This window comes from Solea senegalensis, linkage group LG16 (assembly GCF_019176455.1).
Source record: "Solea senegalensis isolate Sse05_10M linkage group LG16, IFAPA_SoseM_1, whole genome shotgun sequence".
NCBI classification, from domain to species: Eukaryota; Metazoa; Chordata; class Actinopteri; order Pleuronectiformes; family Soleidae; genus Solea; species Solea senegalensis.
The window spans coordinates 10,274,008-10,301,555 of NC_058036.1; the positions used below are offsets into that span (position 1 = coordinate 10,274,008).

At 40.6% G+C, this 27,548-nt stretch overlaps 1 long non-coding RNA gene across 1 annotated transcript; it reads right to left on the bottom strand.

Moving 5' to 3' along the window:
- Positions 1-21,355: 21,355 nt before the first annotated feature.
- On the bottom strand, positions 21,356-24,453 carry LOC122783287. The gene is made up of 3 exons (XR_006362023.1): positions 23,341-24,453; positions 23,156-23,241; positions 21,356-21,461 (listed from the first exon to the last, which is right to left on the bottom strand). It is a non-coding gene; the product is annotated as an uncharacterized LOC122783287 (long non-coding RNA).
- Positions 24,454-27,548: the final 3,095 nt, after the last annotated feature.

Consider the following 27,548-nt stretch of genomic DNA (forward strand, 5'->3'; position numbering starts at 1 on the left):
AGCAGTCATAGAGATGGTCACTATTTTTTTTTTTTTTGCTAATAAACCTAAAATATAGACAAGTTTAAAATAGTTTCTCAATTAAATATGAGTCAGTATCAACAACAGTTTTTCAGGAATTGTCACACGTGTGAAATTAAATTAACGTGTCTATCCACGCTTATTTAACAGATGGAGAGCTGTGATCTCAAAATGTCAGTACTGTAAACACCTGCGGATGAAACAATAGAGATATAGGCTAATGCCAGACTGCATCTCAGTTGAGCTTGAGATTGAGTGTGAGTCTGGGAAGGGTGTAATCCCCTCCCACTTGCAAGAGATAGCAGAAAATGCCAATGTACGCAATTGGATAGACATACAACCAATCAGACCAATGATCAGGATGACGTTTGCAACTAAGGTTTTTGTTATAGTTTTCTAGGAGCAATGGCTATCTAGTAATGACATCAAACAACTTTTGCCCAGTGGAGCTCCATGGATCAAGTCCCAGCTGACAGCAGTGGGGTACACTGTGGACAGATCACCAGCCCAGCTCCCTTATTTAATCAGATGAAATCATGAAATCAATTCAGTTGTTCCAGATCTGAACATGAAGCAAGACCTCCCAGATTTGGATTGTCACCAATTAATTCATTTATGTTTTAATCTGGACCTTTTAATTGATTTTAATGAAAAGATAATATTATCTGTCATGTTACTCTGACAGGACACAGACTGTGGGTGTAAATCCCTTGGACTGTGTACCATTCACAACTGAATCACTACAGTGCTTCAACCCACAATCACCCCATGATGGTTTAGATGGTTTAATCAGGACTTTTACATTGTCTGGAGTCAGTAATTACTTTATTTTTAAGAATATATTGAAGACAACTCAGTACTGAGGAGAACAGAGCGAACATCAGACATGAGCACCGTGGGATTTGGACCTCAGGTTCTGACAAGCAGCATGCCAGGGCTGATACATATAGTCATCTGTCTGTGACTATTTATTAGAGAATGGTTGCTAGAAACTATCTCTGGAATGATATTGTCCACCAATATCTAAGGTTTGATGGGGTTGATGTAATCAGACACTGTGTCATTAGGTTAATTGAAAAACAGTTTGCTTGTAGATGCTTTTGTTCTGCATGTTCATTTTAACTCCAATTTAGCTATAGGGATAAATCCACTAGGAAAAAAAAGTACAGCTTTTTAATTTCATATTCACTAATTGGAAACGTTTTTTTTTCTTGACTGTGTGCTGTAGTTGTTTTCCACTTTTAACAACTTACAAACTGCCACTTATTAAACTAAACCCTTACCAACTCACCTAATGGCAGATATTATGTACCTCAATAATATACACTTAATTATTGCATTATTGAATTCCCCATGGTATATTAACCAAGAATAAATGAAAATCATCTGACCTTCAATAAAAGAATAAAGATGACTATGACTATTGAAGGCATATCTGCTGGTTCATCTCACTGTTAGATGCTCTCTTCCAACAGGAAACTGAAGTTTGCATCGCTTTGTGAACTGCCCACTCCCCTACACCAAAATCCATTGATCAAATCAATTTTATATGAACTCCATTGGCTGCTCATTTTAATGTAATCCCACAAAGTGAGAGTTAAGTATTGTTTTTATTGGCTATGTGTGTGTGTCTGTTTGTGTTTCCGCACTTGCACCCGCCAATTTGACCAACAGAGACCGACAGTGGCTTGTTGCGTGAATGGGGTGAAGTCTGCCATCTCAGATTGCCTTGTTCATTTCAGAACTGATTTTAAGATTTTAGTCTTTTCCTATCCATCAATGGCCTTACTTGGTGTATTTAGCTTATCTTGTTAACGGCTACTACGTCCCCAGGTCAAGGTGCAAACATTGGGGGTTACCATTCCTGGTAACCTGCGCTCATTTACTGACCTGGGAGTTTTTACAAGTAAACTCAAAACGTAAAGGCTTTTAATAATCAGTAGCATGGTGATGCATTCCCTCTGTTGTTAATTCTGTACTGTTGGTCATTCCTATTTCATTGTTTTATCAAATGTTTTGTTCTATTCCAATGATGTGCTTTTTATTTTATGTGATGCACTTTCATTATCTTGCAGGTATTGTAAAGTGCTACATGATTGATAAACTGGGATTTTTAGGTCACGTAACACAAGAGTCGTTCTGCCTTAATCGCTCATTTTTTTTACATAGGTAAATTCGAATGAAGGCTTTCAAACACAAAATAACACATTTGAACTTGAACTCTCAATATGGAAAAAATGATGATTTTCTTTATTGGTGCAGGACAGTTAGCAGTCCTAAATCCAACAAAACAACAGTAGACAATAACACTTTTCTTAAGTGTTATTGTTATTAAGATTTTTTTTCCCTTTACGGTTAAATTACAATTTCATATTCCAGTCTATATTTCTTCATTTTAATCAGCCCTGCTATGCATGAATTATCTCTTTCCATAGAAATAAAAAAGCAGATAAGATAAAAGGTTGCGAAAGTTTGGTGACATACCATGTAAACTCTCCCTCTATCACTCTCAGATACTTCCTATGGTGCAAGTGAACTGCCTCCTCTTAGCCTGGGTGTCGGGGGGTCACGAGACAGCCATCAACAGATTGTACCACGTATGTTTTGAACTTGTCACACTGTGGATTTTAACGCTCCCATCTCCATAAACAAAAAGCAAACTCCCAACCACCACCACCTCACCTGGAGTAAAGTGATTATTGGGAAGTTCTCCCAGTGACGGCCTGTCAATCACTACTCCTGCATGAGTTTAGATTCCGCACACCTGGTCCAATTATTGTGCTGCTATTTTTGCTGACACTTGCCTCTCAAAAGCTTTCACACTACCTTTAAAGAGCAAAGTGGTTTAATATAAAGGCAAGAAGATGCTCTTCAAAGCAAATTTATTCAGAGGGAAAATTTCCTTAAACTGTTGACTGTCGTTCATCTCAAAGAAAGTCATTTACATAATGGCCACACTTAATGAATTGACAAGTATCCATGCAGTATCGCTTGGTTAATCTGCTTGAGCGCATTTGCAGTCAAGAGTCCACTAAAGGAGACCCATCATTAAAAACTCAGCCGGCCATCACACCATTGCTGCTTATTTCAAAGAAAAAGTGTCTGGACTTTGGTCTCTCCTTCCCCATTACACCAAAAAAGATCACAAACACACCTTTGTGAAGTCATCTCGGTAACTGGCCTGGCTCCTTCAAATGATTCACCCCATTATGGAGCCAATCAGGTATAATGAAGCACGGGGCAAACTCTGTGGTGGCAGAGTTGGATGAATTATTTACGGGGACTTGTCATCCTTCTCCCGTCGAGGTGCTGCAGTCACAGAGGAGCAGCGAGACACATGAAGGCTTTCCGGGGTGGAGATACTCTGCGAAGCTGGTGACACCCAACACCCCACCCACCCCCCTTCGCGCTATACCCACTCCTCCACATCACTAAGGTCCACCTCCCACATCCTTCCTCTCCTCGTCCTCCTCCCCTCAGTCACTCCCTCATCCTCAAATCAAACAGCCCTCCCAATCCCACCCCTCTTCCTCCCCACCTGTCAGACGTCGAGAGAGAGAGAAACGGGGCCGGCGCCACTTCGTTACTAGTCGCTCACTTGGAGGTTTCAAAGATATTTCAGCTAATGAGGAAGCATTTAGAAAACTCAGCGATGCTGACTTCCAGAAGAAGAGAGAGACAAGCGGGGGTAAGGGGTTGGATTGGGGGTGGGGGGACTGGGGAAAACTAGGCTACAATACTGCAGTGGTCACACACACACATGCATTACACACGGCAATCAACAAATCTGCACTGTCTCTCACACATGTGAAAGGCATAGATACACACACACGCACACACACGGATGGCGCACACTCACCTGTACACACTCCCTTCTCTGCTCAGGGTTGTCAGTGCAGTTGAACAAAGTGAATAGGATATGTGACTGACAATAAAGATTTCTTTTAACATCAGTGAGAGTAGGGGCGGGTGCCGGGTGGAAGAGTCTGGGGAGACAGGCTGCAGAAGTTCGCATTACTCCGAGGGACCCGTCGGCTGCATATGCCATCTTTAATGACGAGGGCCTCGCAAAAAACTGGCACCCAGTCAGCCCGCCAACAAGCGAGTGCGAGGAGTGAAACCTTGCAAACCTATTATTTTCAAACCTCCATCTTGTTTTTTGTTTTTTTTGCCACCCAATATCTCCCACAAACCCACCACCTCCATTTTCCTTTAAATGTGAGATTTAATAGACACCGCCAAAATCCCACTGCTGTCTCCTTAAAGTTTAATTCGTCCACTTTTTCCTTTCAATCCTGCATCCCCCCATTATGAGGCAGCGACTGCAGCTGCAAACAGGGCATTATTATTTTATATTAGGAAAACATTCTCTTTTCAGATGAAGGGAAGGGGAAGGAGTTGGAGCGACTGTGGCAATATTTTCATGACACACTTATAATGGCAGGTTGGGAAGTGAGCAAAAGAGGACCTACTTTTTTCATATGACACTAATATCCTCTGCATTAACTGGGTGGCTTATTTACTGCTTTCAATAGATTCTGTGTTTGTGTGAAAAGTTGGTTTGAGTTGAATTGAGGGTGAATGTGAGGGATTCAAATGGATAAAGTTTGTATCTCTAGCTGTCGAAACAAGGTTCTGACTGCAGAACTTTTCAAAATTACAATGAGGAATATTCAAATTGATCATACCAATATTGTTTGCGCAAGTCATGAAGTCAAGCTATATAAGCTACATTTTCATTTCATTTTCAATTTCATATTTGCATCCACAATGTCATGAGATTAAGAAAATGTAATTATTTCCAATCTAATCAAACATTTTAAACATGAAGTATTTCTGTTTTCTTTTCTTTCTTTCTGTAAACATGGAATTAATTTGTTATTTTTAAGTTATATTCAAGCCCTGGAGGGTTTGGGCTAATTCACCCAAATTATAAACCTTTATAATCGTATAAAATGCAAAATCAAATGGTTGACAAACTCTTAACGAAATTTGTAAAATGCAAATGTTATTTCAAGTAAAGTTTTCATCTTACCAACCAATATTTTACATGCTACAGATTTAACATTTGTCATTATAGTCTTTGTCTTTTAAAGTTTAAATCTAATATGACTCCTGTTTTTCTTTTTTCTTTTTGTAAAAAAAAAATATATATATATATTTTTTTTAAATTGTAACTTTTTATTCAAGCCCTGGGAGGGTTTCTGCTAATTCACTCTGACATTCTATTCTTCATATATTTCATAAAATGAAAAACTTGCCAAACTTGAAAAGTGGTGCTTAACACTCAATTAAAGCATGTTCCTTCAAATTAAAGTCAGCAAGAAATAAATAAAGAAAGTGTTTTCAAAGTGAACATTTAATCAGAGGTAAACTGTTAAACTATGAAAAATCATTAAACATTCATAACAAATTAAACCGACTCAAAAATGTTGATCTAAAGAGTTGTCCACAACTGAGCACAGCATGCACAGCCCTAATGTTTTGAAAAGTTGTAAGGTTGTCAGTCTGTAGAAGCCACATTTGCCACTTATCTGAGCAGAAAGAAGGCTAGTAGAGACCTTGACCTCTGACCTTATATTTCCTGCTGACACAAATTTTGCTGTCCCATAAAGTTGACCAATGTGTGTATCAGTTCATTTACGGGTACAGTAGCGTGGTCCATAAATAAGCAGGGAGAATGAAAATTGTTGTCTTAAACTCTGAATCCATGTCTGCAGCAGTTTTTCAATGGGGGCTTTGTACAGGGACCACCAACAGCCCCTCGGGTACAAGTCCATACCAGAGTCCTGTGTCCATCTTGACGCTGTCAGTTCTGCCAGAGAGCGAAAGTTTAAGACCTTCAAAATGATGTTGTATTGTTGCATTTTTCCTTCCCAGAGAATCAGTATCTCCTAGCTGTGGGGTTCTCAGTGACAGAATTACAGCAGGACTTTCCACAGGTCCACACTGACCGTTCTCCAAAATTTTTTATAAAACCCAGCTGACACATCATATACACCAGGAGTTTTACCATTGGCCAGCTGATGTAAGGCAGTATTGAGTCCCTCCAGAGTGATGCCATGACCCAGAACCTCCATGTCCTGAGGAATGAAGTCAGTCTCTTCATGTAGGTTTTGGACAAGTAGAAACGGTCGAGCCTGGCTGCACTTACACTGCCGTCAGCCACCCTGAGCCAGGTGTACTGTTTGTCCAGAGGGTGTTAAAACCCTCTGGACAAACATCCACCACACTAACTCACACCAGCTGGGACCACCTGTCTGATTCGAGTAGGGGTGAGTGGTACAGTTCCAGTCGCCTCCCAAAACTACACACTCCTGGTCACACTGCTGTAGAAAATTGTCAAGGTGTTGAAAAAACAACAACTATGGTTTGTGGACTATGGTTTGGAGCATAGATATTTATAAAATAAAAAAACTGCACCATTATTGATACATACTTTGAGCTCTGACTGCTAATGCTCTGCCAGGAACTATTTCTGAACTGGAGATGATGTTGATGTTTGAACCACAGTGACGCCAGCAGACACACGAGTGCCATAAGACAAAAAGATGTGAGATCTCCACCACAGTCCAGAGTCCAGGCTGTCTCATTCCTGATCGTGACCATGTGTCTCCTGCAGGAACGCTACCTGGGGAATTTTCTGAAGTATATTTCATATTACTGATCTTTCCCTCCATTGATGTTAAGAGAATCCACCCTCACTGGGTGCATGTCAACCAGGAGAAGAGAAACCACTAGAAAAGGAAAAAACACCCTGTGTGTATCATCTTCCAAGCTTTCTGATGTCTTTATATTGTCATGATGTCATTTGTTTTCTGACAGTTTTTAAACGGAAACATTTCTTTTCGTCAAAGTTTTCACACTATTCAGAAATTTTTCTAGGTCAGGAAAATAGTCAGAAACCTGGCTTTTCTGAAGACTTCATGTAGGAAAGTGTCCAGTTCTTGTGGAGTGTAAAGGTCTTTCTGAGAACCTATCACAGGAACACAGTCAGCTGCTGTCAACAGCTGATTGTTCCTCTTTGCTGATTGTTCCAATCCATTCAGTCATTACTGCACTGCACAGGTTGAAATATGCAGCTCGCTCCATGCATGGCACATCTGTTGCCTCGCAAAAACTAAAATCTACAAAAATGCTGACTTAGTCAAAGAATGGCCTCAAATGATGACCAATGGTCGAACAACAAAATCCTCTGTGGGGGCAGCCCTATTAAAGAGTATCATTCTTCCAGGTCATTGTGTTAAATCAGCAGCAAGTGGATGTTTTACATGTGTTATTTGAGAGGTTCTTTCACAACTGAAAAACCTTGCATGTGATGTTAAAACCTATTTAACAACTTACAAACTATAGCAGTTGCTCCACATTTAACACCTTAGGAAGGATTACACTAGAAAGTATCACAGCTCCTCAGAAAACACTGTGCAGTTTCATTCTCAACAGGCTCCTCTTCTTTTTCTCCCACTGTTAAAATATCTCTCCATCTAGGAAACCAAATCCTAACAGGTTAGTGTGATAACTCAATTAAATCCTGCTGAGCTCAGAGTTAAAGGCACAGTAGACTTTTCTTTCTTTTGGCATTTCTGATCACCAATATCATAATATTTCGGCATCATGTAAATCAAGTGATTTAAGATCTCATCTGACTGTAATCATTGTCCTTTATGAGCACGGCCTACATGGAAAGGCAAAAGCCTAAACTCCATGTGAGAGGCAAGAGTTCAAACAAAGGGAGTTCTCTTTCGAACACAAAAGGACTGTTTTAAGAAAGTACAAACTGCATTTCACACATATGTGTGAAGTACTGACGAGCAGAATTCTCCTATCCCTGAAGAGAATGTGCCAGTTTTACCCTGGTTGAGTCAGAAACAGTCAGAAACTCATCTTGCGTTCAGCCACGCAGGCCTCTGGATCTGCAAGCTGCCCTTCATTCCTACAGAAGAGATGGACAGTGGAGACTTCCTTCTAAGGTCGACTCCTGAGCTGCTTTCCTCCAGACGACGCTGAAAAAAAAGATAGAAAAGAGAACATATTCACATTTAAGAGGCTGAATATATCTGAAATATGCTGAAATATCCTACTCATTTGGTGTGTTATGGAAGTGTCGTGATTGGAGATGAAATAGCCAATCTAAATTTATATAGTCTCCGATTGGTTGATTTTGTAGCACATTTGTAACGCTGTACCAAGTTGAAAGAGTGCTCGGATAAAGTTGAGCACGCACAGAAGGGAGAGATTTGAGAACAACCGTGCAGTGGTCTGCAGTGGGCAAGAGTTTGTGAGGGCGTATGAGTAAATGAGTGACAGGGGTTATTATTGCACGTTAAAATGAATAATTGCAAACATGCAAATACATGTATTGAGCAGAGAATATATTTTTGTTTGCTTAAATGAAATTGTGTTTTGCTCGTGTATAATTTCTCTGCAAAATATTTTTTTCCGTGCTCAAAATCTCACATTGTTCCTTCACGAATTGGCCCAAATATAACACTATATTAAAGCACTGTATTGTGTTTGCCTTGTGTTAAACATGATGGGCCACCCATCCACACGCTCGTATAACTCAAGTATTTTTATCTGTTAATTGTTTGATCACCTTGTCTGAAGCAACGGCATCCGTTTTGCATGTTTATTGTTGTTTGTGCCGATCACCACTTCTGTGTGTCAGCGAACCGACAGATCATGTGTGGAGATGGTGGCTGTGTAAACTTTAAATTCATAGATTGACTTTGTTTCGCCTGTATTAGTCTACTCTCCCTTATAACCTCTGCCTGCCCCACCTCCTGCCCCCTTGACCCTATCTCTTCTCATCTTTTTCAGTCGATTGCTGATCTTCTTCCTTTTCTCACTCACAAGATGGGTGAGGAAATAATCTGGTTGCTTTCCTGACTCTCTTAAAGAGGCCATAGTTACCCCCCTCCTCAAAAAACCTACTCTTGACCCGTCTGAAGTAAATAAATACAGACCTGTCTCTCTTCTTCCATTTCTTTTCAAAACTCTGGAGCATTTAATCAACTCTTTTCCAACCTTGACCGGAACAACCTTCATGATCCTCATCAGGCAGGTCACTCAACCAAAACTGCTCTTCTTGCTATCACTGAGCAACTCCACACTGCCAGGGCTGCCTCTCTCTCCTCTATGCTCATCCACTTGGACCTTTCTGCAGTGTTTGACACATTTAACCACCAGATCCTTACTTCCTCCCTTCAGGAACTAGGTGTCTCAGGCTCTGCACTTGCCCTACTCTTATCCTATCTTCAAAACTGAACTTACAGAGCAACCTGGAGAGGATCTGTGTCAGAACCTTGTCCTCTAACAACTGGGGTCCATCCGAGTTCTGTCCTGGGCCCTCTCCTCTCCATACAACAACTCTCATGGTTCTTCCTATCACAGACACCGACGACACCCAACTTATTCTTTCTTTTCTCCCGGTCTGAAACGCATGTAGCAGAACGGCTCTCTGCTTGTCTAACTGACATCTCTCAATGGATGTCTGACCATCACATGAAACTAAATCTTGACAAGAACAGGAAAGGGCTCTCCCACAACAGACCTGACCATCACCCTCGACAACTCCCTCTGCAGCTCCCTCTGATACCGCAAGGAACCTGGGTGTGACACTGGATGACCATCTCTCCCTCACTGCCAACACTGCTGCAACAGCTCGATCTTGCAGATACACATTGCACAACATCAGAAGGATACGGCTTCTTCTAACCCAGAAGGCGGCACAGGATCTGGTCCTGGCTCTTGTCATCTCACGCTTGAACTACTGCAACTCCCTCCTGGCTGGTCTTCCTGCATGTGCCATATGACCTCTGGAGCTCATCCAGAATGCAGCAGCTCAACTGGTCTTCAACTTACTAAAGTTCTCTCACACTACACCGCTCCTCTATTCCCTTCACTGGCTTCCTGTCGCTGCCCGCATCCGCTTCAAGATTCTAGTGCTTGCGTTCCATGCTACAAGCGGATCCGGTCCAGCCTACATCCAGGACATGATCAAATCAACATACTGTAATATAGTGTTACCCATTAATTTGGTGGTATATTTTTCTATCTACAAGATTGTAGATTGATTGTTGTTGTTTTTTGTAGATTTTAACAAAAAACAACAACAATATTGCAGTTTAGAAAATTTTAAAAACTGTTTTCGTGCCGGACCAAAGGGTGAAGTCTTGTAAGAACTTCTTGCTCTGTTGATTGAGGAGGAAGGAAACCATCAGACACTTTTGATGTATTGCTAAATATGTGTCTCATCTCTGCTTTAAAACCACACACACTTTCACCCTCCTCCTCCGTGAAAGTGGTAATCAGGCTGGATGGCTGATTCTTTTCATAAATTTTAGTATCTCCTTATTTCAGGCTTTGCTGCCTCTCGGCTGCCATTAGTACCCCGCAGGCAACAGAGCCCATCTCCCTCGAACTCCACTCCTTTTATGAGGTTTTCCTTAGCTCACAGTGTTACTACCTGCCGGGCTTTCACACACACACACCAACCATCCTGTTATCTTCTAAGATATATACAGTATTGTTTTTTTCTCAATTTTTTAAGTAGCTCGGTTTAACCAATTTAAACATGATATAATATCGTTACAGCCTCCATTAAGAATAAAGCTTGGCTCAGTAGGAGACCGAACATAAAGTACGCCACAACGTTATCCCATCAATGATTTTGATTTATTAAACAAATTTATTTTGATTTCAGACAAAAGAAATAATGAACACAAATAATAAGAAGTTGGGTAGCATCGCGCACTCTACCAAAAACCTCCCACGGTTGTTGGATGTGGTCATCCTATTTGTCTGAATAAACGATAATGTCATCCAGATATGCCTCGCAACCCGACAAACCTGACAGAAATGTATCAACTAGACGTTGAAATGTAGCAGGAGCGTTACACACACCAAAGGGCGTCACCGTATATTGAAGAAACGCATCAGGAGTCACAAACACAGAAACTTTCCTTACCCGAGGAGCATTCGGCACTTGCCAATAGCCCATTAAGGTCTAGTTTGGTAACATAATTAGCACTGCCGACTTGTGTCCACACAATCCTCAACACGAGGCAACGGGTAACAGTCAGGTTTAGTGACTGTATTCAGTTTGCGGAAGTCTGGTAGGTGGTAACCTACAGTATAACTATAGCACTGTTAGTTGCAACATCTCAATCTGTTTTGATCAGCAGTGAAGTTTTAAAGTTGTAGAAACCTAAAAGTTTACAAGATTGTGAGACTGTGGTCAAAGTACACTGTTTTCAGTGTACAGGACATATGGTCTTACTGTGGTTCTTTGTGGAGCAGTTTTGGAGTAAAATATAGTCACCATGGCGATATGGAATCCACATGGGGCAGATTTCTGCCGGTATGAATGTTTGAGGTTGTGCTGGGGAGAAATGTGACATCTGTGACAAGTGAACTGAAGGAAGTGTGACATTCCTGACAGCCTGTGTACAATGAAATTGAACCAGTATAAAAGGTGCGAGACAACTTTTGTGATATTGATGAAATGTTGTAGACAAAAAAAAAAAAAAAAAGTGCCTATCAGCTTTTCTTATTCATGCAGAAATCTCAAAGTCAGGAAACGGGACACAACTAGAGACTGTGCTATATATATATTTTTTTTTTTTTGATTACCTGAATTAAATTTTTTCATGATTCTATTTTTAGTAAACCCTTCTTCTTTGCCTCTGACTGGTTTTGCTGTAGATTGGGAGTAAGGACAGAGGCTCTACCTTAGCCAAAATCATATTTTAAGGCATTATTATTTAGTGTTTGGTGGTTATAGGTCACATACTTGTAAATTAAAATCATCACAAAGCCAACACAGGGAAATGGTGAATAATTCACACTAAAGAGAAAATTGCAATAATTATCACAGCTAATACTAAGGGGGGGCCCAGGTACTTTTGTGACAGTACCTGGACCCTAATGTGATTACAATACTATGAGGGTCTGGGTGTGGGTCAGAAGTTGAGCAACTGATATGGTTCATGATTGTATAATGATTGTAGGTGTGACTGCACCGTATGTGCCCACTGTACCTGGCAACTCACGGAAAATATAGCAGCCAGCAGGGACATAAGGAGAAACAGAGTTTAAACATTTAACGCTTCAGGCTACAATATTTAAAGAGAACGTTTGACATTTTTTCTCACAATTAAATATAACTTTGCAGCATGGAACTGAAGTGTTTTTGTGTTGGAAACCACTCACCTCTCCCACACAAAAGTCCAGTCAGAAAATCAAGGAGCTGCTGGCCTACTGCTGCCACTTAGGTCAATTTGAACAATGGACATTGAACACTGAAGTCACAAAGCAACACATAAGAACTTCATGAAAGAGGCAGCAGGGGATAAACAACTCATGCGTGCGCACTCATGTAAAATCGCTTATTTTCTTCATGGAATTTTTATGGTTAGTTCATTGGCAATTCTTATCTGTGGATCACCCAGCTCACTGATGAAGAACATCTGTAAGCACAAATGAGAGTTGCTGGACACACTGTTCATCAGCACTTGTGTCTCAAAGTCAATTAATTAACAAACCTGTGGACAAATTAAGTGTGTCTGTCAGTATATCTGTTATGAACGTGTAGAGGTGTGTTCATGGTGTCTTGGCTGGACCAACTGCCCCAAATTGGGTTTACCGTGCCAAGTTTCACCTGCAATACCTCACTCAGAACAATGAATCATGTCAGAGTTTATTTTGAAGTATTTACATCTATTTGATTTTATTTAAGTCATTACATTTTTAGAATGTATTTATTAAAATTCCTTAAAATCATTAGCATCATCATGCTATTGCTAGCCTGTGTGGGACTATATTGTGGCTAGTAATCAGAATTTGTAACTTATTTGCTTAGTTGCATGAAATGACATATGTGGTTTTGAAAACTGCTCATAATAAAAACTAAATTCTACATTCTGGGAATATTTATTGCTGGTGCTGTGCTGAGGGAGTTGAGTGGACCATCACCAATTACTCATCAACCTGTTAGGACAGGTAAGTGTAATTAACGGACTAAATAAATGTAAACTGTTTTTTAGTGAATTTGTGTTATATGCGGTAACATGCGTTAGGGGTGGGATGAGATCTCGCGATAGTAAAAACTCAGAGGTGAGATGTTGTCTCATGATATCTGGAGGTCATCAACTAATGCAGTCTGCACTTACCTTAAAGGAAATGACCTTAAACATGTGAATAAAGCTTAATGCAGAGCATGCCCTCGCAGTTAATGACATTTTGGCTTTAATGTGGCTGACACACAACCTCTACAAACAAGTTTAATAGTCAAAGAAGCACTGATGTGTGGAATTAACCTGTTTTTGAGACATGGAAAGCATGATAACAATGCTAACTTAGCAACACACAGGCATAATGTCAAATCATGTTCCCCTAGTGATATATGTGTGTTCTGCATTAAATCCTAAAACAAACAGGCATCTTTCCTTCAATTAATTCACTAAATAATTGTAAAAAAGCTGTTTTCGTTTCCTGAAGAACCAAAGACCAAGGCGTGCAAAAGTCAACTACGCCCCTGCGGCCTGACGTCATAGTTTCGCTTCTCAGCCGCTTCACAGCCCCACGATGTCCATCACCACTCTTTCCAAAGGGGCCTCCACGTGGAGCTGCTGGAGCGGGGCTTGTGAATGCCCTGTCGGGCCCTTGTGGGCCATACACGCGTTGCACTGGCGGCAAAAATCCTCCACATCCCTCTGATAGTTACCCCAGTAAAACCCTGACGGAGACGATGCAGGTTCTTGGTGGCTCCAAAGTGCCCTGACCTCAAGGCACCATGCATGGCTTCCAACACCGCCCTCTGCCTGCTCTGTGGAACCACCAACTGCCACGTCTCGCCTCCCCCCGGCGCCACCCAGGCCTGCTGCAGCAACCCCTGGTGCAACTCCCCAAACTTGGCCCAAAGCACTTTGGTGCTCCAGGACAGCGCCCCCACGTCCTCCCACGGTGAATGCTCCTGAGTCTCTACCCACTGCAGCACTGGCTGCAGAGTCCACAGAAACTCCCCACAGAAAACCTCCCTCACCTGGCCTACTGCCCTGAACTCCTCCCTCTCCTCCTGCAATCCCTGCACCCTACCTTCTGCACGCTCACAAAAATGACAACCCACCTCTGCGCAGGGCTGGCACGACAAGGCGTCTGCGTTGGCATGTTGGGTCCCTGGTCGATGTTGGATTTCCAAATCGACCGGTCCTTCTCCAACAGCCGGTGTAGGGGTGCTGCAATGATGGCGAAACCCCACACGAACCTCCTGTAATATGAGGCCAGCCCAATGAAGCCTGTTCTGCACCATCCCTACCTGGCTCAAAGCGGTCACCAGCTCACCATAATCTCCCCTCTCTTCCGGGCTCAACATAGTCATGCACATCAGTGCGTCCTCCGACAACTTTGACGCCAGGAAAAACGCCATGTCTCACACAGATCGCACACGAAAAACAAAGACAAAAAAAAAAGAAAGAATCTGCGGCGGAGTTATTGAGTTACAAACTGCACCTTCACAAACTTAGCTACGCTAAAATATTGTTACTGTAGCTATTACTCTAGGTGCAGGCCGAATGGGAGTCCACAACCTGCTTGCGGAGGAGTTGAATATGTGACCATGCTGTCTCTGCACACAGGGTACCAGTCTTAACCACTGAGCTACCCCACCCCAGTGGATGGAAGTTTTATATGCAATTGAAATACATAAATCTTAAGAATTAGGCCTAAATATTTAAAAGGAAAACAGAGAACCAGTATCATTCCAAAATCACAGCTACTACACTTGACATGGTTGTCACACTTATTGAAACACACACATATTAAAGACTCATGAGGCTGTTTTGCTATCAACGGTACTGGACATACATCCAAGGCTGGGGCAGTACCTTTGTTCCCCCATCACCAAAAACAACAAAAAACAACTACTCTTGCAATAGCAATTTTAATAGTAAATTAATTCATACATGGATAATCACACAAGACGTGAATACGTTGGTAGGGATGAGACAGAGCATAGAGAGAGAAAAAGTAGGAACAAAGGGAAAAAACTTACAAGACACACAAGCTAGAGAGAGAGAGAAAGAGAGATGGTGCTCAGAATCACATCAGCAGCAGAACGAGGCAGGTGTTTAATTTGAGAATTAAGACACTGTGAAAGTTCATAACTATGCTAATGGCTCTGCGCCTCAGTCTACCAGATGAAGCTTTTGTTATTTGTTTAGCTGGTGAAAGGATTCCACTGTCCGCTGTTGATTAGGGATGTAATAAAAAAATCTATGCAAATAAGTCATCATTTATAAAAGTACAAAAAAAATACAACACTTTTGTTTATTGGTCCCATTTTTCATGAGCTGAACTCAAAGATCTAAAACATTTTCTACATAAACAAAATCAACATTTCTCTCTGTATTGTTCACTAATCTGTTAGTCAGCAGTTCTCCTTTCCCAAGATAATCCATCCCACCTCTCAGGTGTGTCATATAAAGATGTTGATTAGACAGCATGAATATTGCACAGGAGTGCCCTTAGGCTGACCACAATAAAAGGCCACTCGTGCTGTTACCCGTGAATTGAATGTTCATTGTTCTACCATAAGCTGTCTCCAAAAGGCATTCCAGTTTCAGAATTTGGCAGTACATCCAACCACAAACCATGTGTAACCACACAGGACCTCCACATCTAACATGTTCACCTCCAAGATCCAACCCAGACAGCTGCTGCAACAATCAGTTTGCATAACCGGACAAACTATCAGAAACCGTCTCAGGGAAGCTCATCTGCATGCTCGTCGTCCTCATTGGGTCTCAATCTAACTGCAGTTTGTTGTCATAACCGACTTGAGTAGGCAAATGTTCACATTCGATGGCATCTGGCATGTTGGAGAGGTGTTCTCTACACGGATGAATCCCGGTTTTCACTGTTCAGGGCAGATGCAGACAGTGTGTGTGTGTGGGTGTGGGTGATCGGTTTGCTGATGGCAACGTTGTGGATCAAGTGGCCCATGTTGGCGGTGGGGTTATGGTATGGGCAGGCGTATGTTATGGACAACAAACACATTTTATTGATGGCATTTTGAATGCACAGAGATACCATGACGAGATCCTGAGGCCCATTGTTGTGCCATTCATCCACGACCATCACCTCATGTTGCAGCATGATAATGCACAGCCCCATGTTGCAAGGGTCTGTACACTAGAGCTGCAACTAAAGATTATTTTCATTATTGATGAATCTGTTGATTATTTTCTCGATTAATCGTTTGGTGTTCAGAATATCAGAAAACCTTAAAAAAATGTTGATCGTGTTCATCAAACCTGGAAATGTTGATGTTCTCAAATGTCACAAACCAAAATGATTCACTTTTAATGATTTATTTGTTATCCAGAGCAAATAAATGACAAACATATTCACATTTAAGAAGCTTAAACAATCGGAAATCTTGTTTTAATCATGTAAAAAACATCAAACAATTATTTGATAATCAAAATAGTTGGACATGTCATCACCGGACATGTCACCCATTGAGCATGTTTGGGGTGCTCTGGATCGGCGTATACGACAGTGTGTTCCAGTTCCTGCCAATATCCAGCAACTTCGCACAGCCACTGAAGAGGAGTGGACCAACATTCCACAGGCCACAATCAGCAACCTGATCAACTCTATGCAAAGGAGATGTGTTGCACTGTGTGAGGCATATGGTGGTCACACCAGATACTGACTGGTTTTAAAATCTGTGGCATTAGGCTGTGTGATAAAACTGAACATTTCAGAGTGGCCTTTCATTGTGGCCAGCCTAAGGCACTTGTGTGCAATATTCATGCTGTCTAATCAGCATCTTGATATGCCACACCTGTGAGGTGGCATGGAAAACTTGGAGAGGTGTTCTCTTCACGGATGAATCCCAGTGTGTGGGTGAGTAGTTTGCTGATGGCAACGTTGTGGATGAAGTGGCCCATGTTGGCAGTGGGGTTATGGTATGGGCAGGCGTATGTTATGGACAACAAACACATTTTATTGATTGATGGCATTTTGAATGCACGGAGATACTGTGACAAGATCCTGAGGCCCTTTCCTTTTTGATAAAGCTTATAGTTAGAGCTGTTTCAGTGAAACCTGGACCATCTCTTAGTTATGCTGATTTTCCTGTGGTGCACACACATTCACTCTCTCACACTCAGGGTATGAATATGACTTTTTATGTCATTAACCTTGTCTCTTTCTCTCCCTAGTTTGTGTCTTTCCTTCCTTCCCTCTCTCTCTCTGTATTCTCATCTTGCAGGTTGCAGGATCAAGATCCAGTTTTCGAGGCTAACCATTATCATACATATCATCACCATTATTATTGTGTTAGAATTAAAAGATATCATTGACTGTATAAACTTGTAACTTGATACAGTTGTTGTGTATCTGCTCCTGGTCTCTATCTCTCTCTTCTGTGTCTACCTCATCTCCCTCTTGTCCTGTCTGTCCCCCCTTTCTGTCCCCCACCTCTCCTCTGTCCCTGATTTCCTTTCACCCCAACAGGTCGAGGCAGATGACCGCACATCTCTGAGTCTGGTTCTGTCAGGGATTTCTTCCTGTTATGATATATGATTTGGAGGCAGTGGCACTGTCTAAAAGACAGAAGGTGGAGGTGGAGGTGGCAGAGCTGGAGATGCTGAGATTTTTGTTGGGAGTGAAATTAGTATATTCGAGGGACAGCTAAGTTAAACGGTTTGGAGGTAAAGTAAGAGAGTCAATAGCCTGAGATGGTTTGGTCAAGTGCAGAGGAGGACAGATTATTTTGGACAGATTATGTTGAAGATGGAGCTGCTTGGCAGGAGGAAAAGAGGAAGACCACAGGGAAGGTTCTTGGATGTTGTGAAGGAGGGCATGAGGATAGTTCTCCAGGGCCAAAGATGTAGCTAATTCAGGCTAACACCCTCACTTTTTACTGAAGATGATGAACACATGGAAAGTCAGCTTGATGTGGAGAGTCTTCTTCCCACTAGCACAGAACATTACACATTAGTGCCTTACTTTGTCTCTGCTCATGTTAACTTAGCCAGTCCCCAGCTTCTCATACACACACACACACACTCAACTGCACAACTCCCTCTCTTGTTCGTCCACTCACTCAGTGCACAACCACACACACACAAAACATTGCTCTTAAAAAAGAGCTACAGCACTCTTACAACACAGGAATTTATAGAGCACAGTCAGGTAAACCTAAAATGATCCCAGTTCACACCTTAACTCTGGCCCTTTTCCACCATGGTCCTGCCTCGCCTCGACACGGCACGATTTAGGTTGCATCTCCACTAAGTACCTACTCAAAATGGGGCGGAGTCATCACTGCATGGCTGCGTGAAACTGCCGTGACTTTGAGTGACTACTGACTACTGTCAGTGTAACTGAATCAAATCACATAGAATCAGTTAATTAAAAATATTTGTTCAGTACTTCCTCCATGACCGGAGCACAGACTCCGTCTGACATAGTCACTGCACTAAAATACTGTGGCAGGGTTTGTGATGCTGCTTGTCTGTTAAATATTGAAATTTTAGACATTTCCCTGGTAGTTGTTGGAGACTAAATATGTACAATTTCAAATATGTTTGTTCATACATTAGGCCTCAAGCTTTCTGTCTGTGTCTAAGTAAGTAATACAGTGAAATTAAGGTAGTTCTGATATCCGCATCTCCCTTCGTTTCATGTGTCATAAAATGGAAAAAACAATAAAATAAGATTTTGGTCTTTTATGAAATATTGGCAAGCAGAGATATGTCTATACAGTAGATTTGGTTTATTCTAATTAGTAATTAAAAATGCCTACATTAAACAAAGAATGATATTGCATTAAATCTAGTTATATCAAATTATTGTTTCATAATTAAAAAGTATTGTTTATGATTTGAATCATAGCCCATGTATCAACATGGATATCAAACTGTCGTCTAAGGTAGAGATTTTGTTCTCTTACAAGCCCCCAGAACAGATGTAGACAGTACCAGTGTAAAGCTAAATGTATACTCTTTATACTCTTTATATATTTATACACTTAAAAGTGACAGATGGAAAAAAAAAATATTCTCATGTTGCTCTCGTGTTCTTATGTGGTTGGTGAGCTTACTCCAAGTTTGAGTTGGAGATCCAATGGAACACCTTTCATTGGAGCATGAATTGAAAACAAGGCACATCTGCATCTGGTATAGTTTGGACTCTTGTCTAATAGAGACTTGTAGGCCATCTCTTTTCTTTTCTTTTTTTTTTGTTACCATAACAGACCTAAAGTGACTGATCCTGGTTTAGTGTTTTACTTCCACACACTTCCTGATAGGATCCATGTGAGGGTAGACAGGCTAATTGTTAGTGAGGGAGAGATAAATAAATCAGTGAGTGTGAGTAAGAGTGATGCAAATTAACCTAAATCAGCTCTCAACAATTCCACTAATATATCCCCTATGTGTATGTGTGTGTGTGTGTGTGGTTTTGAGAGAGCAGAAGAGAGAAAGTGCAGCATGTCCTTGTTAAGCCTGGCACTGGAGGTCTGTGGTGTGGATGGATTGGATGGCTGGGTGTCTGCAGGCTCCTGGGGTGTGGCCCCTGTCTTCGTTACTGCAGATTTACAGTCCTCAGTTAGCATCTCCACCACCGGCTGCCAAGACCTGAGTCAGCAGCTAATTAAAACCTTTCAGTGGAATCTCTATGAAGTGGCAGACCCACCGACCGTCAGCCAGAAGCCAGCCACATACCTCAGCACGGCTGTGTGGACAGCCTTAACCAAACCTCATCCCTAACCTTTATTTAAGCAAACCCCACTTCACACCTCAGGGGAGCCACATATTAAGACATAAACCTTTTTACTGAGGTTTCTAATTTGGGTCATGAAGTGTCTGCTACTCATGAATTTCCATATGATTATAAGCAGATTATAAATCTCTATTTGTTTAAGTAGAGAAAGTACCCCGAGAGTACAAACCTCCCTTAAGGTCAAGATCAGATATACACCAAAATCGAATAGTTTCCTCGATGGGACATAACCTACATCCCCAAAAATTTGCATCAAAATGTGTTACTATGTCAGTTATGGTGCTCACAAAAAGACAAATCTGGCCAAAACCTCCACAGTGACGAGAAATAGCTAACAGCTAAATATAAGATTTCTTCCCATTGTCAACTTGTTTTCTGATGTGTGGTTGACTTTATGATGACTTTTGCAGTGCCCAACCCCAGCATACCACCAGAAGCCAGCCTGAAACATGGACTCACTTGCCTTTACTAAAACTTGGCTGCCAGCTGGGACACAAGACAAAAGCAGATTGTTGCCACTTAACAAGAGCCTCACCTAATAAATCCTAAGCCTACTTAAGCCTACAATATCTTAAGAATATGTTCACTTATTATAGACAGACATTTCTAATTGGAAACTGAAGTTTATACTGCTCACTCCTCATAACAAATCCCATAGAGATGTAAATAATTTTACATGGCATGATTATTGGTCTGAGTAAGCTATTTCAGAAAGTGCTGATCTATTGAGATTTTCACGAACAATAATTTCTAAATTTTACACAGAATTATCCAAAAAAGAGAAAATATCCATGAGCAGCATTTCTCTCAGAGAAAATGCCTTAATACCAGAGGTCTGAGGAGAATGACCATGCTGCTGATTCAAGATGACAGAAAGACAACTCAAATAACAGTTCCAACGACACCCAAATGACACCCAATCTACACATAAAAATGGAATCCAGTCCTTAAGATGTGAGCACAATCCTACATTCTCACACTTTTACTTATGGGAAGCAGTAATACGGCAAAATCCATACCATACAGTCACACTTCCGGTCATTGCAATTGGAACAAGAGCATACTTCCTTATTCTACTGTTTGCGCCAAGTGCTGATAAATGAACATGTAAAATATTTTCAATAAATGCATATATATTTATTCTTGTTATATACATATATTGTATATATATGTATATATATATATATATATATATATATATATATATATATATATATATATATATATATGTATATAGGTATAAAATATTAATAATAATATACAAACTTTTTTAAAAACAACATAATGCATCAACAACAAATGTAATGATCATGTGGAATGATCCATATTAACACATATTCTAAAATAATAATTGACATTGTGATATATGCTCTTTCCAGTAAAGATTTGCAACTAGGGCAGTGCAAAACCTTGAAGTAAAGAGTAATGTAATTGTAACATACTGAACAATAATAATAATAATAATAATAATAATAGATGTTATGAAAGGAGAATGATGAAAACTAATGCTGTGAGTGCATTACCTTGTGGATGAACAACCTTGTCTCGTCCAGCAATAATGGGGTGTGGTTTTGGGCAGGTTTTCTTTTATTTCCACAGTTTGAATCCAGTGATGAATCTCAGGTCAGATGTGTTGTTCTTGATTCCTTAAGACAGGATTAGAGATGAAGGAAGATATCTTTTAACTGCATTCCTTTTTTCTTCTTCTTCTCTCCTGTCAAACAGCGAACAACAACTGACACACTAAAGGAGTGGAGGAATAATGAAAAAAAGCAACATCTCAGCTTGAGATGTAAGGAACATGAGTGGAAATTAGAGTGGAGAAGGGAAAGAGGTGTAATGTTCAAGGAAAATAAGTATGTGCAAGAGACAGGGAGAGAGCTTTGTTGTTTTTATGTCTGTCAAAGTATCGGATCATTAGCATTTGAATTGGAAATGCTAATGAAACTGTCAATGAGTTGAACTCACATGTGTGTATGTAATGACAATGTCTATTACGCAAGAGTAACGTTGTGTAATAGAGTTTTTCCACAGCAGACCTATGTCCACATGAAATGGTAGGACACACACGAAAGTAACATTAAATACTGTAAACACTTTAAACTGTAGAAGCCAAAAACATTTGTTATTTTAAAACTGCATAGATGTTTTCTGTATTTAATGGATGTGTCCCAAAAATTGAGCATTGGTGATACAACAAATCGTTTTTCTCCGGGTTCACCACCTTCCTCCCAAAAACATGTAATATGGAGATTAGGTGTGATTGTGAGAGTGAATGGTTGAATGGTTGATTGTCTCTATATGTGGCCCTGCGATGGACTGGCGAACTGTCCCTATGTCAGCTGACATTGGCACAGCACCCCCGGTTGAGGATAAAGTGGTACATAATGGATAGATGGATTTATATATACCAATATAAATAGGCAAATTGATGCTAAAAGCAACCTATTTCAAATAAAAAAAAAATGTTAAAATTGTCAGGGTTAGAATTATGGTATGGGTTGGTTTTAAACATTTATTTATGAAGGTTTATTGTTGTCTACAAGGATATAAAATCAAGTCAGACAACTGTTCACCCTTGTCTATGGAAGTACTTATGCACAGACCAAATTATGTTCCATACTTTTGTTATTGTAATACTGAATAATCTACTTACCACAGCATGCAGTACATTGTCATTTTATCTATATCTATCTCTCTTCTGTGTTTTATGTTCAAAGATTTGTGGTGAAGATGACTGGAGGAGCACAGATATCTAACTCAGTTGCTGGAGACAAGCATGTTCCAACCGTGTAAAACTACACTGCTCCCTTGAAGGTTTTTGTACATTCACAGACACTGGGAGGATCTTACCTTATACTGCCTGTAGATATTTCATATGTTCATTTTAATCTTTTTTTTTTTTTTTAATTTATAATTTTATAATTTATATAGTACCAATTCACAACATACACTATTACGATCAGCTGCATTGTGTAGAACAACATCAGGGAGAAGTTTCATGATCCTCAGGGACAGTACACTAGTTTCACACTGGTTTCATACCTGGCCTCTGAGTTTCCAAGTCTCTGACATTTTCACATAAAGCCACAAGTATTCAAACATCACAGTTACTATAAAAAATAAATAAATAAATGTATTTTAATATAATTTTACACTAATGTGCTTACATTTATAGCTGGACATTTTTCTAATTCAATGTCCGTTACCTATCATGACAAACAACACTGAGTGAACATGTCAACAAATATCACTTATGTACAAAACAGTAAGATAATGGACATGTCTATCCATAAAGTGAAAGGAAATATTTCAAATGTAAAAACACACACATTTTTACTTTATTTGGTTTTCAGCAGTGGTCGGTTCCTGTGGACATTGTAGTTGAGTGCAGTGAACAGAATTCTGGCCTCATACAGTGGACGACTAAAGAAGAAGCAGTTGATCTGAATGAAAATATTGTACATTTAGAGTTTAAGAGTTGAATTGTTTAGTACAGCTATGTAAAACATAGCCAAGATTCACCTGAAGATCAATATTTGTCTGTCAGTTAGAGTCATCTGTTCAAACATTTCTGTAAACAGGCATAAGACATACAGCATTCAGAGAACTGTAGCTGTAAAATAACACCAAACACACATATTTTACAGGGTCAGTAAACATATTTCCCTCCATGTACAGCTTTACAATGTCCATATAAGCTGGAAAAATAAGGATATTTAAAAATAAAATACTTGTGAATTAAAAACAGACATAATAGATAAGGTAACAGATAAACAAAGACAGTTTATCTGTAACCTTTGTTCAACACTAATGCCTCTCTGATGAACTTTAAACACTCATCTCTATAAGTTATAGTGTGTGTCACATCAGGAAATACAATTAACTTTCATATGAAACCCTGTGAACAATCAACTTCTTCTCTTATAATACATAACTGCAAACCTCCAGTAACTTACCTGTCTGTCCCTTTGAAGCACCAGTGCTGGACAGTGCTGGTGCTGTGACATGAAGACATTGTCTCTTTGACAGCTGTAAGAGACAACTCTGCGCTACAGCCTCAGTCTAACACATGAGCACAGATGAGAACAAACCTCGCTATTCCCCCAGCAGCTAACATGTTAACTGCTTCTAATGTGGGGGAAAACGCAGACCCACCAGAGCACAAAAGTAACACAAAATGCTTGCAAAATCATTAATGTTATTATATCGGAGTAGAATATTTGAGGAGTTTAACACTGCTGTGTTCTAGTAACAGATATAACACTACACAGAACATTTAGATACGTATGACAAATTACCTGTCCAGCAGAAAACACGGAATGTCAGCGTCAGTTTGTAAACGCGTGTCCCTCATCAGTGACTCCACTCGGTAACAGCGATGTTTAGTCTTGTTGATTGAATGAATTGAATTGAATGAGCCAGTATTGTCACTTATACAGAAGTAAAGCGAAATTACTACAATATCAACCCGTCTGTACATACAATAATACAGCACAATGAGACAGACATGACAGGATGACCAGTGATATAAGAGGAGGGAGGAAAAGGGATGAAAAAGAGAGGGGAGGGGGAGGTAAAAAAAGCAGCTCCCAGGCTATGCTCCTGTGGGGGGGAGCACAGTGTGGGAACGGGAAAAAAAACTTCAGCAACATAGGTACACATAAGTACACTTTACAATAGAGAACTCAAGACAACCTGCGCCGGGGGGGGAGTGGAGGTGTTCCATCTTCGACGTGGCCCGCGGACCCCGCCTGTCGCACTGGGGGGTTGAAAGTGGCGAAGGCGTGGCATGGAGGTAAAGGGATGTGTTGCATATATGCATGTGTGTTTGTGTCCATGAATGCGTGTATGTGCATAAGCCTGGAGACTCGCTTTGTCTCGCCTCGCAATCAGTGCCTCAGTGCGCGGGATGCCATCACGATAACACAGCAGGTTGCCATGGAGACGTCCTTGATCGGGTCCCAGACAGAGTCAACAATCAACAGGTGTCCGTGAAGGAAGGGAGGGTGGAATAGTAATGCAGTGCGTCTCACTGCAGCGATCTCCTTGGGGAGTTGTTCCAACAACGGCCTTGTCTGAGGCCGGTGCCTTGGGGGTCCGAAACACAGATTAGATTATGATTAATCTAATCTGTTTGGTTTAGGGCGAGTAGTCGCATTTCAATAGACTGAACTTACTCTGTTTGTCCTTTCTGGTTTCCAAGTCGGTCCATTCACTTTTGCAAAGCCGAAAGCTTCTCCAAGATGTTTCCATATTGCGGTTAGTAACCACAGACTGAGTGCTGACAGATCTGCCCACCCCATCAATCATGTTGGGCAGCTTCATGGGGCTTTTGACTGCTGTCACCGTCTTCTGAATTTTTACTTCCAATCAGCAGATAGCCTGTTATCATGGTTCTGAATATGTAGATAGCTTCGATGTCCTCGAAGGAAAGAATCACCAGGCACACGACCCTCCACTCCTCCCACAAGTCCCTCATGTGACCAGCGGCGAACGTTCCGTCAGGGCATACGGGTTCCCCCGAGCCCAAGCACCTCATCGAGAAAATTCTGTCAATTGCGCTGAGAGACCAGTTGACCAATTCCATGATTAAAGTTTTGGAGAGCACTGCGAAGAGAGGCTCCCAAAGTTGAGACAAGACAGGGTGAGACGTGAGAAACAAAGCAGGGAAGATAAGGGAGAGGGGAGAGAGGGAGAGATGTGTGCCTTCGTTAAGGAGCAGTCGCAAACACGTTTTTCGGTGCCGTATTTCCTTTTCTTTGGTGACATATGGTCGGGTACCGGTGTTCCTATGTCAGCAGCAACATTCAAAAAAATGTGGTCCTCCATACTCAACACTCAAATTATCAGGTATCGGAGTTGTCTCGGTGCTCTCTACAGCGGACTCCAACCTTCCACTCTGTTTATGCCTCAGGCTTCCTGTTCCGTCAGTGGAGGCGGGACTTCCGGTACAAGGCAAGCAACGCTTGTTTTGTTTGTAGGGTTTGACTGTCAAGGCTCCTGTAGAAACATGGCGTGTAGCTGCTGAGGACGGCTTTGCAGTAGCGGCCCGTGACCATGTTATTATAAATGGCTTATTCAAATGCTACGAAAATTACACAATAATTATTATACAGCGATTACATAACACAGGTTAACATTATATGGATAGTAAATTGGATTTGTGCTTATATATACCCAGGAATACTACAACATGTACCTTTAATGGACATCCCCACAACATCAGTATCATGAAAAAGACTACAATTAGATGTAATCTACTGTATGATGTCAGATGATGCCATCAGTGACACAATTAACAAAATAACCCTATTTCAGCCAAACTTTTATATCCTGCTACCATAACATTTACTAACAAAGACAAATAAGGATTCCACAACAACATTGGAAAAATCTTTGTTTTTGTAAACACTAAAAGATGTGTTTTGACTGCATGGTCATTAAATATCAATAACTGTTTGTCAGTATGGGGGCACACAGAAACTTTTAAAATTGTAACTCCCTCACTCCAGTGAGACAATTTACAATGGAACACATTCTTTTGAGAATACGTTGGAAGTCCTGTACGACATCCTTGAGAATTGTTTATGCTGAAACCTGTTAGTTTCTATACCACATCCCATCAAAGAGCATATAAAACATATTTAAACAAAAGTCCATGTAGTTCTGTCTAACAAACATTTTGTAAGTTATTTCACTTTTAATGTTTAATCAGACATTTAATTAGATTTTTATACCTCAGACAGATGACAGTTTGTGACTGCTTTTCTCTTAGATGTCTTTTATGTCCTTTATGTGTTTTCATGTTTATTTTATTTTTTCTATGATTGACTTTAATGTGCATTTGATATCAATGTTTTATACTGTAATGCTGTAAATTATAACCTTCAGAGAGTGTGGGTTCGGTAATCCCTCAATGTGCACGGCGGCTCGCAGACCACTACAGCAGGGAGCTTCGGGCACTGTCCATGGTGCTCATAGGCTGGTTTGCAGGATGAGTGTGGCTAGTCACCTGTAACGTTAGCCTACATGGTGACAATAGCAGTTCTCTTGAGTGGCTGTTTGTGTTTGTGCCCAGGCATGTGTGTGTGTAAAATTAAGTCCAACTATGTAGTGCTGTGTCCTTTAAAAATCCAGGGTATGACAATTAGTGACATCTAATAGTGAGACTACAGATTGAAACAGAGGATTTTCAGGTCACACCTCCCTTTCACTAATGCATCAGGCAAATATGGTGGCCTTTGCATACCAGGAAGGATGTGAACACACTCTCTCAGCTCTCTGCTGTTTCCTCCTTCATTGGTTTATGCATCAGATTTATTCGGACAGAGCCATTCTTATTAGTTAATTAAAACTCAAAACGCCCTCTAGCTGGTTTGTCCATACAGGCTGCAGTAGAAACATGACAGCACAAGATGGCCCACTGTGAATGAGATAAAATAACTTTCAAGGTTACAAAAAACAAACTATTTTTTATTTATTATGAATATAACACAGTATAATATAATGTCTTTGCTCTGCCTCATAGAGTGTGACTAAACTATATGGCTATACACTTGTTTTCCAATAATGAAAAACATTAAATCAGCAACATCTTCACATCTCAAATTTGCTCATGAACAGTTCAGCCACACTTTTTTCAATACATTAGGATTAGATGTGTGTTAATATGCCTCCGCCGTGAATGTGTGCCAACCTCGTTGTTTCTTGTAATAAAGTCATTTCCTGGT